A 14,378-nucleotide genomic window follows, 5' to 3' on the forward strand; every position below is an offset into this window, starting at 1 on the left:
TACCATTCAGGAGGTGTCAGACATACCACTGAAGATTGCATCAACTTGAAGCATAAAATTCAAGACTTGATTGCTCAAAATGTTGTAACTCTTCAAATTGTCATATTCAATACCAATATTGATTCACTGTCGAATCGTGGAGGGTTTACCATTAACATGGTCGGGGTCGAAGAAAATTGGTGTGCAGATAAAGTTGTAATCCCAACTAACCCGGACAATCTTGAAAAAGTTTTAGCTTCATTGAGCATAATTGAGAAATCCAAATTTGATATCATGGCACCACATCAAGCTTTTGATTTAGTGCTAAAGGATGGTCAGAACAAGAAGGAGGCTAACCATGCATCACCAAAGCCTTTGCCTCATTTGTATCAGTCTTTTCTGGTAAAAGAATATGCCAATGATGACAGTCTCATAGAAGAAACTAGGGATCTTCTTGAAGAAGGTGACATTGTGCTTGATCGAGACATCAAGCATACGAGATGCTGAGTCAACGGAGCAAGTTCTTAATTGGACTTCCACGCCGCTCTTGATTACTCGCCCATCTTAATAGACAAAGATGAATTTTATGCTATTTCTAAAATTAGTGGTAATCCAAATGAGGCTTGAGACCCACATTTTATGTCATTTTATCTAATTAAGTTTTAATTTCCCTCGTAATATTTTGAAAAAGGTAAAATGGCCCATGGTCATGGCCGAACTTCGTATTTTCTTATTTTCAATGAAAGCCTCTTCTATTGCAAAAATTTATTACACTTGCTTTATTTTTTCTATCTTAAAACCTTTGTGTTTGTTTTAGTAAAAATTATTTTTAATCTGTCAACATCATGTCATGTCACAAGCTGAATGAACAAAATGAGGTAGACGAAGATGAGTTTGAAGAGTATGACGAGCAGATCATGACATTCAAACACCTTGTCAAAGATTTGAAACAGTTTGAGACTCCAGGTAAGTCGAATCTGGATGAGACAGAAACTGTAAATCTAGAAAGGGATAACTGTGTAAAAGAAGTCAAGGTCCATATGAGAAAAGCTCGGAAAAAGAGAACTCAAAAGTTTATTTAGAAAATACATCGATGCATTTGTTTGATCACATGTCGTGGTTGAACATAGATATTCATCTCAAGTTGCCAATCGACTCAAATGCTATTAAGAGCTATTATATTTGACAATGCAGAGTTCCTTTTATTTTTTCCCCTTTAATCGCATCGTTTGCTTGTAATCATCTTGCGTTTTGTAGTTATTATTATATTTTGTAATGAACTACGTCTGACCTGTTCTCAAGAATGAGATACGTAGGCGGCCTATGTCAGCCTCATCCCTATATCCCTTCTAATGTTTCTTTTTGTATTTGAACTACGTTTGATCTGAATTCTCAAGAATGAGATATGTAGGCGGCCTATGTCGGCCTCGGTCGTTTCCTTAGTTAAATTTTCATATTACTATTGATCCTCGAGAATGGGAACTATGTTTGACCTGATTTCTGACTTAACAGGATACATAGGAGTCACAACAGCTCGATCATATCTCCCGTAAGATCTCTATTTTCCTTTACAATAGAAATTGGGACAAGTTTTTTGAGAGGAACTCAAAAATTCTCAAGAAGTGGATCTCTCCAACAAGTCGAGACTACAGATACATTGAGAGTTGCAATTGCGACAAAATTTTTGAGAGGGTCTCAAAAATTCTACAAGTCATATATTAACAGTTTGAGATACTCTAAGACATCTAATTGAGACGAAAAGAATTTAGGATGGCCTCAGAAATTTCTTCAAGCATCACTAGAAGTTTGTAGTCAATTTTGAACATTTCGAGCATGATTAGAAGTTTAAAACTAACTTCAAATAATTTCTGGCATCGTTAAAGTTCATAGTCAACTACAAAACTTCTCGATTATAGTAGATTTCGAGAGAACCGTGTCAAAAATTTCCCAAGCTTTAAGAATTTTTGAATTCTCTAAAACAAGCTATCGGATACACCGAAGTTTCGAACCAAGGATGTTCATTTAAGCTATGCATGACATGACATTTGACAGTGACCTTTCCCAAGTTGATTGTTGAAAATATTTTTTTAGGGCTTTTGATATGTCAAACATTTCGTATAATTTCATCTTATGTCTATCGAGAAGTAAGAAGTCAAAGTGATCAACTGAAGATAGCCAAACAAGGAGCAAGCGATTGAAGAACTCAACACAGATCAGTTTGTTTCAAAAACTAACATTTTTTTTGTAGATGCAGGTCTATAAGTTTGCCTCAAATCACCATATTCTTCCATTCAATGAATATGAAGAAGTCAAAAGGGAGAAGAGCTCCACAAAATTGACAACTTTTCTGTAAATGCAAGAAAGTAATTGATGTTTTTCAGAAGAAAAAGAAGCAGCTCAAAATACGAGCAACAACACCTCGTTTAAATTTCCAGCAAATCATGAGTACAAATGTTCAAATATGAATAAGTGAAAACATCACTCTCAACATACGCAGTAGTGTGAAACCCCTCAGAGGGACATTTCTACAATATTATCAAATGAGATAATATCACCCATGAAAGGGACATCGTCGTCATTTTATCGATGAAATATCAGCATTATCCTGCCAATGGATCAACGTCATCCTACCGATGGATCATCAACGAAGCATCATCATCCTATCAATGGAGCATCAACATCATCTTGCCAATGGATCAACATAATCCTACAAATGGATCATCAACGAAGCATCATCATCCTATCAATGGAGCATCAACATCATTTTGCCAATGGATCAACATCATCCTACCAATGGATCATTAATGAAGCATCATCATCCTATCAATGAAGCATCAACATCATCATGCCGATGGATCAACATAATCCTACCAATGGAGCATCAATGAAGAATTATCATCCTATCGATCGAGCATCAACGTCATCACCCAGAAGGACATCAACATCATCCCACCGATGGATCATCAATCATTATCCTATCAATGGAGCATCGACATCATCATCCTATCATGTAGCAGCATTATCCTATCAATGGATCATCATCATCCTATCAAATAAGCATCATCATCCACATCATACCAAGTCATCATCTACTGCGTCAAGACCGATGGAGGCTGACGTGAGAACATTTATATAAAAGAACATTTGTTGAATGTGGTAAAACATATCACTTCTTTTTTTAAAATTACAGTTTCTGCTAACAAAATTATTTCATTTCTTGTCGAGAGCATCCAAGAGAATGAATTCTCAAATCAAATCACAAATGCAGACGACATCAGAAAAGATGCAGCACAACGTGAAACTTTTTCTTAGTGCGAGCTGAGAAACAAATGTCATCGAGCCTCCACCTCGTTACAGTTGGACTATTATCGAGTCATCCATCTCGTTACAGTTGAATAATCATCGAGTCATTCACCTCGTTACCGTTGGATAATCATTGAGCCATCTAGCTCGTTGTAGAGATCACCGAAGTTTGCCATGTAGAAAACAAGCAATGACTCTCCAAATCCTCAGCAAATCATGAGTTGTAATGGATATACTGTGTTCGAAAGCGGTATCCATTATCTTTTACTCTCAATACTTCTTTATTTTCTTATCTAGTTGAAAAAAATGTTTATGTCTATCCATTAAGAGATACTCATTTATTAAATGAATGATCTTTCTTTATTTTTTGACTCAAATCGCTAGCTAAAGCAACACTATGTCTACTAATCATTTACCTTGAATGTGCAGGCATATATTGAACATACTTATGTGACATCTTTCAAAGCAAGATAACTGAAAAACATTGATGAATTCTCCAAAACAAACCACAGGTGTGGAGGACATAAAAAAGGATGCAGCATAACGTGGAACTTTTTTTTAGCAGCGAATTGGGATATAGTTCAAAGAGGAGTATCAAAATCTTAGGACGCGAGCTGAGGAGCGATTTCCACCACAATCAAACCACACCCCTATCAGAAGGCATGTGGATTTTTCTTTAGGTTTATTGGTTTCAGTTTCACATTCGAAAAAAATTGTTTTCATCGAGAGTAACTTTCTAATCCGAGNCAAAATCTTAGGACGCGAGCTGAGGAGCGATTTCCACCACAATCAAACCACACCCCTATCAGAAGGCATGTGGATTTTTCTTTAGGTTTATTGGTTTCAGTTTCACATTCGAAAAAAATTATTTTCATCGGGAGTAACTTTCTAATCCGAGTGACAATACACCAAGAGCTTTGGAAATTATGTCTGTGTAAGTTCTTACTTATGGATGTGAAGAGCTCCACATTCATGGCTATGAGGTTGCAAGCTCTTTTTCATCCTCGACTAATTTGTCACTCCTCCAGAACCAAAAGTTATCTTGCATAATAGATTTCCTCTTCAACCGATTGAGTCGAACTACAAGCAGCTTGATTTCTTGAGTTGAGGGATATGTAGGCGGAGTCAACGTTAAAAACTCGGTTGTATTCCAACATTTTCTCTCAAATCTTATTTCCAAGTATTCCGATCTCTTCATAATTCTATATCGGGATAACTTTTGAGTTCTTTCAAAATCGCGCGTCAAATCAAGCTTAACAAACTACAAGTGGCTTGAGTTCTCATATAGTCTTAGATGTGTAGGAAATCCGATACCGGGGTTCGGCCATAATTCCTAAAGTCCGTACCAAAATCCCCTTTTCAAAGATGAAAATGTAGTTGGTTAAAATTGGATTCATCAACTTTATTTAACTCGAATTTCTTTCATCAATCCAAGTCAAACGAGGAACAGTTGTTGACACCCAAATTTGGACCTCCACAATATAGATTAATCATCGAGCTTCTTCAATTTTTAACGATTTAAAATAATTAGTTTTATGAAATTAAAAAAATATATAATTTGCAAGTTAATTTAAATAGTTTTGTCACCTTTATATGTGTGTGTGTGTGGGTGGGTGTGTGTGTGGGTGTTTTAGATTATTATGTATATAGTTAGTATATTTTATGAATATTTGCAAATCGTCTCAAAAGATTTTGTTTTTTATTAAATGTTTTGTTATTTAGTTTAGCTTAATTGTAGTTTATATTTTTGAGTCAATTAGCTTACAAGTAAATTAATTATTTTATTTTGTTAGGATTAAGAAACTTAGTAATTAGTCAATACTAATTTATCCTATTTAGTTTTAGCCGAATTCACCAATTAAATTCAGTTTGACTAATTTCTTAATTCCAATTGGCAAAAATTGCAATCCGTTTAGATATTTTTCTATTGCAAATCTAACCTATATTTTACCTCACCTTAAACCCAATATTTAAGACTAAATTTGGCCCCTTTTACTCACATTCCCTTCAACCCATTACTTCACCATCCAAATACCCAGCCCATTACAGAATCCAATCCCAATCCATTACATACAACAACAAATACATACATCAGCAATACAATACCCATACCTGACCCCTGTTACTTTTCTTCTTCACGAGAATCAGACATGACACCCAGAAACTCGAGAACTAGCAACAACAGCGCGACCCGAGTCCAGCAAATCGATCCAGTCTTGCGTCCCCTTTCTCTCCCTTATCCATTCGTATGAGATTTCCAGAAAAAGTAGCCTTTGTTCTCATTTGTTGTACGCGAGCAGGCCAGGTGGAACAATTTCTGCGATTCACTCGTCCTTGGCTCAAGATCAATGGCCTCCGTTCTCTATCCGTTTAAATTTGTACAATTTTCGTACAAAATTCCAAGAGCAACCTTATCTCTTAAGGAAAATTCAAATTTTGAATTCGAAAAATCCATCCATCCCTCTCGATTTCCCCCCTATTTTGACCTATTTCCCCCTCTATATAACTTCTTTCTTTTTCATGAATAGGGGTTGGAAAAATAGGTCGGCTTTAGAAAGAAAAACACTAGTAAAGGTACAAGTTACAGAGCATAAGTAAGCAAAAGAATTTAGGGTGTAGTTGTTCGTATTGCTGAAATTCTTAGGTTATTCGTTTACAATTCAAGCTTTCCATTAGAGTTTTTCATTGGTGGTGTAGGGAAAAGCTTCGTTCCTAGCTCGTCTCGTCCTTGTTCGCTGCACGAAAAAGGTAGCACTTCCTCTGATGGCTTTTCTCTTCATCTCTTTCTCTTTGTTTTGTTAATATTGGGAAATCACTGTTCTGTTGGTTGTTGGCTGTTAAGATTGATGTATGAGGCTTATATTGTCGGTTGTCTCCATGATATTAGTCGTAATGTCGAGTTAAACTTTAGAAATTTGTTGGTGTTTCTCTGCTGCTTTATCTGGAGTATTGTTTCGTTGTTCTTCCTTTTTGAGCTTGTCTCTTGAACGTTGTTTAATCCTCTTTATTGCTCAATATTCGATGTCATATCCTTCATTCTTTCACCTCAAGTTGAATGAATGAACCTAGATGTCAACATCAAGCTACGTGTTGTATTTGCCCCTTGTTTGAGTTCTTGGATTGTATTTTTGCTATTCGTTTTGATTCTTTATATGGTTTGTTCTGGTTGAATGCATTTCCAAAAGCAAAGTTTGTCTTCCCCATTTCCAGATTGCAATATATTATGCTTTTTTTTTCTTGACTTCATTCTTAAATGGGATGCGTATTGTTCACTTTTTTTTTTGCTTTTTGAGGTGTGGTAGTTTTGAAGATTCGTGTGCTATTTTGTTGTTGTCAACTAGTATTGGGATGGTTTTTCAAGCTAATGTAGTATTAGTTCGGTATTGATCGCTCCGCTACATTTAGCTTATGTTTTACCAAATTTTCACATGTATGTTATTTCGGTCTTAATTTTGAAGCATGCTAATAAACGATTTTTAACGCATGTATCCAAGTCACTTTCGTTAAAATGGTCTTGGTTGTTTCATCCTTTCCCTTCTATGTTCGTCTTCTCACTGCCTAGAGCAATCTTCGGCTTTTCTCTGCCCCGTTTGGCTTAATTATTGATGTTTAAATGGTTTACTGCTTGTGAGTTGATTCATCCTGAGTTTCAAACCTCTTGTTTTATTTAAATGGATTTTAGTCTTGTTAGAAGTGGGTTTAAGGTTATTTTGTCTATTCTTCTTGGTCATGTTCCTTGCCTTGTTTCTTTAAGTTAAGTAGGTAGTTTTATTTTTGTTAGCTTTCTAGGCAGAGTTCTCCAGTATGTGCCCTTTGTTGCAAGCATGTTTTAATTACATCCAAGTGTGGGTTTATTCTTAAAATTGTCTTTGTTGAAGTTCTCTCTGTACTAAATTTGATAGTATTGAAGTGTGCTATTTTCTTTTTAAAGGGGTAGTATGTGAGATTTATCTATCATGCTTTACTTTTTAGCTTGTTACTTTGTCCTTTTTAGTTTATGTCTATGTTTGTAATGTCAGTAGCTTTCCCTGTTGGCTCACCTTTACTTAATTTTCATCAAAAGATATTGTTCACTATAGCATTTGGTAATTAAGTGAAGTTCGCCTTTCAATCACTATTGCATTTCGCTAGCTACCATGTTAATCTATTAAGTTCAAATAGTCATCATGTCCTTTAGCCATGTTCTTTTAAGCTTTCTGTTTTGGCCTTATATGATTTCATTTAATTATATGATAGTATAAACATATCTTCTTCTTTTTTTGCTTTGCATAATTTAGCATATTTTTCTCTGTCCATTTTGGTTGGGTCGTATGCTAATTTTTTCTCCCTTTTTATGCATGTGAAATCCACTCAAGTTCGCTACGAATTCTCATATTTTTCCTTACATTTTGGGAGAGCCGTAAGGGCTTAAATTTCATTTTCATCTGAGTAAGCCAGTTATAAAAATTGACGAACAGGTCCCGGAGTTGAATGAACATGCGACAGATCGGGAAATTGAAAAGATTGGGCCAATTGGTCACTCTTAATTTCAAAGTTGTATTTTGTTATTTTGGGCCTAAGCCCTTGTCATTTTAATTGTTATTATGTGTTAGTTTAGGACATGTGGAAGAATTGGGCCTAAGGCCCAATGAGAAAATATTCCTATTATGTTAGGATATGACAGATACAAATGACTTAAATGGGCCTTCAAAACTGAAATTAGGCCTAAGTGTTGGCCCAATCGGACAGATCCAAACTTAGGCCCAAATTCTTTTTCCTATCTATTTAACCGCTATTATGTATTTTATTTGTCAAAATTGATTTCAAGGTTTTAAAAAATTCAATTCCCCAAAAGAGTCCATTTTGAGTAAACACTTATTTATTTTTTTTTTCTAAAATTAAATAAGGTTATCACTTCAAGAATATTTATAAGTTATTTGCCTAAGTAACTTTTTCCTTGCTCTTAAAAATAATTTATAGTTTTAAACTATTTGTTTGCAACTTAGACAAATATTCATATTACTTAAAATTTTAGCCAAATAGTTAATTACCGGATAACCGCATGTTAGTGGATGTTCTATGTGCTTTAAAACCCTTCCTAGAACATTAATGTAAACCCCGAACACTTTAATATTTTCAATTGATTTCTGTTTTAATCATTTGAAAAAAATAGTTTTCTTAATTTTACTTTAAAATCTAAGTGGCGACTCTCTAATCCAGTTTAATAATTATTTTTAAATAAAACATATAAATTTGAAAATTAAAATCTGACACGAATGATAATTTTGAAAACTCACGAAAAAAATACTTAACTAGACCCTAAACTTCTAAGATATTATAATTTAACCACCTGAGACATAATAACATCTGGAAATCATTAAAAACAAATGTGACTCATACAAACAATCAAAAGTCAGAATGGTATTCTAATATATTCCTTCAATTAAAATCTTTTGCTAAATTTAAATACTTAATAACTTTGTAAGATATATTATCGAATCGGGAAACTTTTACTTGCACTATATTATATGGTCAATTATCTGAAATGATAACATTCTAGAAGATCATACACAAAAAATAATTCCTTTTAAGCTCTCTCTTTCATTGTCGAAGTAGTCAAAGTAGTTCAAAAAAATGTCTCCACAAAATTATACTCATTTATTTTACTATGGATATTAGGCAAAGTATTTATTGGATTTAATGGGATGCATTAATTGTAAGCAATAACTATGGTAAGCTGTATATCCAAAACTATACATTGTTATGTTTTTAAAGTTATTGACAAAGACTAACAATTAAATTAAAATAGTCTGACGTTATATCACATTGTGCAATTGTCAAGTTCTGTTCTCTTCACNATTAATTGTAAGCAATAACTATGGTAAGCTGTATATCCAAAACTATACATTGTTATGTTTTTAAAGTTATTGACAAAGACTAACAATTAAATTAAAATAGTCTGACGTTATATCACATTGTGCAATTGTCAAGTTCTGTTCTCATCACCGCAATTGTCACAATATATTATAGTAATAAATTATTGTATCTTGGAATTCAATTCAATATATGAAAATAATACACAACATGGAAATGTTCTTTAAAAAGTATTTCCAAGAACCAAAAGTTATCATCTTTGGTCAACCCTCTCGAATCTCGATAACAGTTACTCCCTCCGTCTCAATTTATATAATTTACTTTACTTTAGTCCATCTAAAAAGCTGACACATTTCTATATAAGTAATAATTTAACTTTAAAATGTCAATTTTATCTTTAATAAAATGATTTATAGCCACATAAATATCTTTCACTTATTTTAGACTACAAGTTTCAAAAGTCTTCTTTCCTTTCTTAAACTTCGTGTCGGGCCGAATCAAACTAACACATACTCTCTCCGTTCCTTTTTATATGTCATCTTTTAATTTACACTTGCATTAAGAAATTAAGTAACTTTACCCTTCTATCCTTATTTAATATTTTCTTAAGTCAACTTATAATAAATGATGAATATGTTAGATTTCAAAAATTAAAATGCATTTAGATGACTATTTAAATTTTTGAGTTTATTTTTGGAGCCAATTTTTTTCACCGATTGATCCAAAAAATTTTGAAATTAAATTTTTTCCATCTCAATTTTCCTATATATTTTGTGTAAAAATATTTTAATTTGTTTGTTGATATTTCTTTTTCAAAATCAGATTTTTTTAGAATAGTGAATGGAAAAAGAAGTTAATGTATCAAGATTAATTAACTACTCTATCAAGGGTATAATGGGAAGAATATGATAATTTATGTATTAATTTTATAAAATGATAAGTATTATGATCCAACTATTTATAGAATGAGATGACATATAAAAAGAAACAGAGGGAGTATAAAATAAGACGGAGTGAGTACTATTCGTTTCAACTTTTTTTAAACTTTTAAATCGATTTCTTAGCTTCTTCCTTTTACTTGTATAAATTTTTCCTTCTATTTCTGATACAATCTATTTTTGTACTTTAATTGGACTACTATTTTACTACAGTTATTACTCATATCGTTTTTCCAGCATAATTTGCCTCCAGGTTTCGCTCTATAACACTCACCTTCCCTGTGGTTTACTATATTACGTCTACCTCCCTTATTTTCATTTTCTAGTAACCATTCTTTAAACCTATTTAAAATAAATACAAATTAATTTAGATTTGACAATTTTACCCTTCTATATATTAATTTCTTCATATTAATAAATATTATATAAAAAAAAATCTCATTTAACAAATACTTTAAAAATAAATCAGCACAAATAAATTTTCTTAAAAATTTTAAAATATTATTTATTTGTCATCTTTTCCTCCCGCCGAGGGTCTATAAAAAACTATTTTCTTACCTCCCAAAGTTAAAGTAAGATCTGTGTACATTCTACCATCTCTATATTTTACTTGTGCAATTGCATACAATTTTTTTTTGTTGTATGGGGCCCTAAGCGAGCAAATCCGAAAAAAGTCGGGCTCCAATCTAGATACCGGACACTGAGAGAAAAAAAAATTAGGAAAAGAAACAGAAAAGGAAAAATAAATCACTTTTATCACCTCTTGTTTCCTCTTCACCTCTATATATGTCAACTCTTGGCTAGTTTTTTTTTTTTTTAGTAGAAAGAACCAAAAAAATGGAGAAGAAAAGGGAACAATTATTCTCTTCCCCTTCATGGCACAAGGCCACATTATACCTTTTTTAACCTTAGCCTTTAAATTAGAAAAAAAAGGTTACAATATAATTTTTGTGAATACACCTCTCAATATCAAAAAACTCAAATCATCTCTACCTCAAAATTCTTCTATTTCTCTTCTTGAAATTCCATTCAATAGTTCAGAACATGGCCTGCCTCCAAACACTGAAAACACTGATTCACTTACTTTTAAACTTTCCTTGCATTTTATAACAACCTCCTCTTTTCTTGAACCTTTATTTAGAAATCTTGTATCTAGTCTTATTGAAAAGCCACTTTGTGTAATATCAGACATGTTTTTTGGATGGTCAGCAAATATAGCTCATGAATTTGGAATTTTTCATGTCATTTTAGTGGGGCTGGTGGTTTTGGCTTGGCATGTTGTTACTCTATGTGGCTAAATTTGCCTCATCAAAAAACAGAAAACTTTGTTTTTACTATGCCTGATTTTCAAGAAGGTGGTAATCTTGATGTTAGTCAATTGAATCCAAGTCTATTAGAAGCTGATTCTAATGATCCTTACACAAATTTCAACTGGAAAAATCTTCCTAACTGGATTAACTCTGATGGGATTCTTTTCAATACAATTGAAGGTCTAGACAAGCTTGGATTAACATATTTTTGTCGAAAATTAGGAATACCTGTTTGGGCAATAGGACCAATACCTTGGCCAGTATGTAATAAACAAAGAGTTGGCAATGAAACAGGTGAAGAAAAAGAGAAGTTCATCAAATTTCTTGATGAAAAAGAAGAAGAATCAGTACTTTACATTTCTTTTGGCTCTCAGAACAGAATATCAACATCACAAATGATGGAATTGGCAAAAGCCTTGGATAATGCAAGTAGAGTAAATTTCATATGGGCTGTTAGGCCTCCTTTGGGTTTTGACATAAACATGGAATTCAGAGGAGAGGAGTGGCTTCCTGAGGGGTTTGTTCAACGCGTTTTCGAGGATCAAAGCAGGGGACATATAGTGCCAAAATGGGCTCCTTAGGTTTGTAACCATTTTATCTGAAAGTCTAAATTGTTAGAAACTTCATCCACACTTTTAATTATTTAATATCTCAAAATGCCATTTCACATGTAGGTCTGATTCTTTTTGTGGGACCAAGCTTTTTCTTTTCAAATTGCTATGAGATTTGAATCCGAGACCTCTTGTTGTCTAAATATCAGATAAGCGTGTAACCATATTATCTAAAAGCTTACGTTAATTTTTTTTTTTTTTGGTTACAACAGATTGAAATCTTGGCACACAAATCAGTTGGAGCTTTCTTGACACATTGTGGATGGAATTCAGTGTTGAAATCACTTGAAAATGGAGTGCCACTTCTAGGTTGGCCTATTGCAGCAGAGCAATTTTACAATGCAAAGTTCTTGGAACAAGATGTTGGTGTATGTGTTGAGGTAGCTAGAGGGAATAATTCTCAAGTTAAGCATGAGGATATATTGGAGAAAATTGATGTTGTTATGGGGGTAAATGAGAAAGGGAATGAAATTAGAAGGAAAGCTTGTGAAGTTAAAGAAATGATAAATAATGCTATTATAGATGATGAAGATTTAAAAGGGTCATCTATTAGAGCAATGGATGAGTTTCTTAATGCAGCTTTGTCCATGAACAAATTATCAAATGATGTAAGGATTAATGGTAATATGTCTAACAGTTAAGAAGATCATTCTTTTACATGGTGTTAATCATAAGAAATAAACAAAAAAATGGAGAGAATGTGTGATAAAGTACTTTGTTTATTGTAGAAAATAACATAAGTATGTACTTTTATGTATTTTTTAAATATAAATATGTGTGTGTATGTACATGTGTATCTTATTATATATAATCAGAGATTATAAAGATTGATTAGGGCCGACTCAACAAGATTGGGAGCCTAAAATGAAACTTAAGAGAGGGACCCTAATATGTTATTTTTTTCATCATATATACTTTTATTTAAATCTACTTTTCCGACTTTTTTAGATGTGAAGTCATTAGTTACTTACTGTTTTATAATCGATTTGTTTTAATAATTTCTTTTCAATTGATAATATAGCTAATCCATTCGATATCTCTCGACACATTATTGATCTTAAATAAGTTTAATCAATTTTAGTTTCGAAAAACATCTTTCGGCTGAGACAACGATTACATGAATGTTAACATTGTAAGCAATATGTGTATTTGGAAAAGAATCAAGTCTTTTTATTTGATTGAGTATTTTTATTAGATTATTATCTTCTACTAGTATTGCTTCTCTTATCACTTTTAATTCAAAAAATAAATTTAAATCATCAATATCAGAATAACTATTATGTATTAAAGTAAGTTGTAGGTTATAAGACAATATTTTTCTTTTCTTTTTTTCAAATTCTCATTATCTAGTGATCTCAATTTACCACTAAATAAAAATTCAAAAATATTTTCATATGCTTCAATATGGTTCAAATCTATTTTGAAGTGAAAAAATAGCTTAATCTACTATCTATTTCAAATTACTAGTGTTTTTTCTTGACAAAGACTAACAATTAAATTAAAATAGTGTGACGTTTATATCACATTTTATCTAACTAGAATTAAGTCAAAAAGAATAAATTGGTTTTTAAATTAAGTGTGCTCCTAAAAACCCTCTACTCATTTTTATATTTTTTGGTGAATATCTCTTACTGTCTGCTTATCTTAGCTATACACGTAAGAAAATATCTGTATATCCTAGCTGTTGACATATTGTGAAGGCCTGGCCTTGTTGCTTGTATTGGGCCTACTTGTCCCAATACCTATCCATGTGATATACTTGTTAGTATCGTTAATGGGCTGAGGCTGATTCATAATACACGTTGTTTGTACTCACTTCTTGCTTCTACACTTGTGCAGGTTCCGAGTCCGATTCCAAGCCTGATTCCATGTGATTGTTCTTCTTCTTCTTCTATACCCAAGACTTGTTGAAGGACTTTGAGAGGTAGTTGCTTGTCATCTCGACAGACTCTCTTTTCCTTTATGTTATGCTTTGTTCTATTTGAGAAACAAAGACACTGAAGGTGTGTTTGGTATGAAGGAAATTCCAATTTTCTCATGTTTGGTTGGGTTAAATGTTTTGGAAAATGTTTTCCAAATCAACTCATTTTCCTCAAATTTAAGGAAAATGATTTCCTTCAAACTTAAGGAAAACATTTTCCAAAACTCTCTTCCAACTTCTAATTTTAAAAAAAATTGTTGAAAAAATCAATTTATTTGGTCCCTACCCTCAAACCAGNCCCCCCCCCCCCCCCCCCCCCCAAAAAAAAAAAATTTGAAGTTTGTTTTTAAATTCAATACTTTTACCCCACCCTCACCCCTACCACCACCCCTCCCAAAAAAAATTAAAAGTTGTTTTTAAAAGATATTTGTAATTTCAATTTTTTATTTTTTTACACCCCCCC

The 14,378-nt window shown here is 32.7% G+C and overlaps 2 protein-coding genes and 1 pseudogene across 2 annotated transcripts in view; 2 read left to right on the plus strand and 1 right to left on the minus strand.

Moving 5' to 3' along the window:
- The window catches only part of LOC125845648 (UDP-glycosyltransferase 92A1-like), a 116,444-nt gene extending 104,001 nt beyond the window's left edge, over positions 1 to 12,443 (plus strand). Inside the window, exon 3 of the mRNA XM_049525196.1 lies at positions 12,304 to 12,443. The gene's annotated coding sequence lies outside the window, so the exon portion shown is untranslated. The remainder of the gene's footprint in view (positions 1 to 12,303) is intronic.
- LOC125843645 (serine/threonine-protein kinase Nek6) overlaps positions 1 to 14,378 on the minus strand; it is a 133,514-nt gene that overhangs the window by 50,769 nt on the left and 68,367 nt on the right. The window lies entirely within an intron of this gene.
- On the plus strand, positions 10,926 to 12,635 carry LOC125843646 (UDP-glycosyltransferase 92A1-like; annotated as a pseudogene).

This window comes from Solanum stenotomum, chromosome 11, assembly GCF_019186545.1.
Source record: "Solanum stenotomum isolate F172 chromosome 11, ASM1918654v1, whole genome shotgun sequence".
Lineage (NCBI taxonomy): Eukaryota > Viridiplantae > Streptophyta > Magnoliopsida > Solanales > Solanaceae > Solanum > Solanum stenotomum.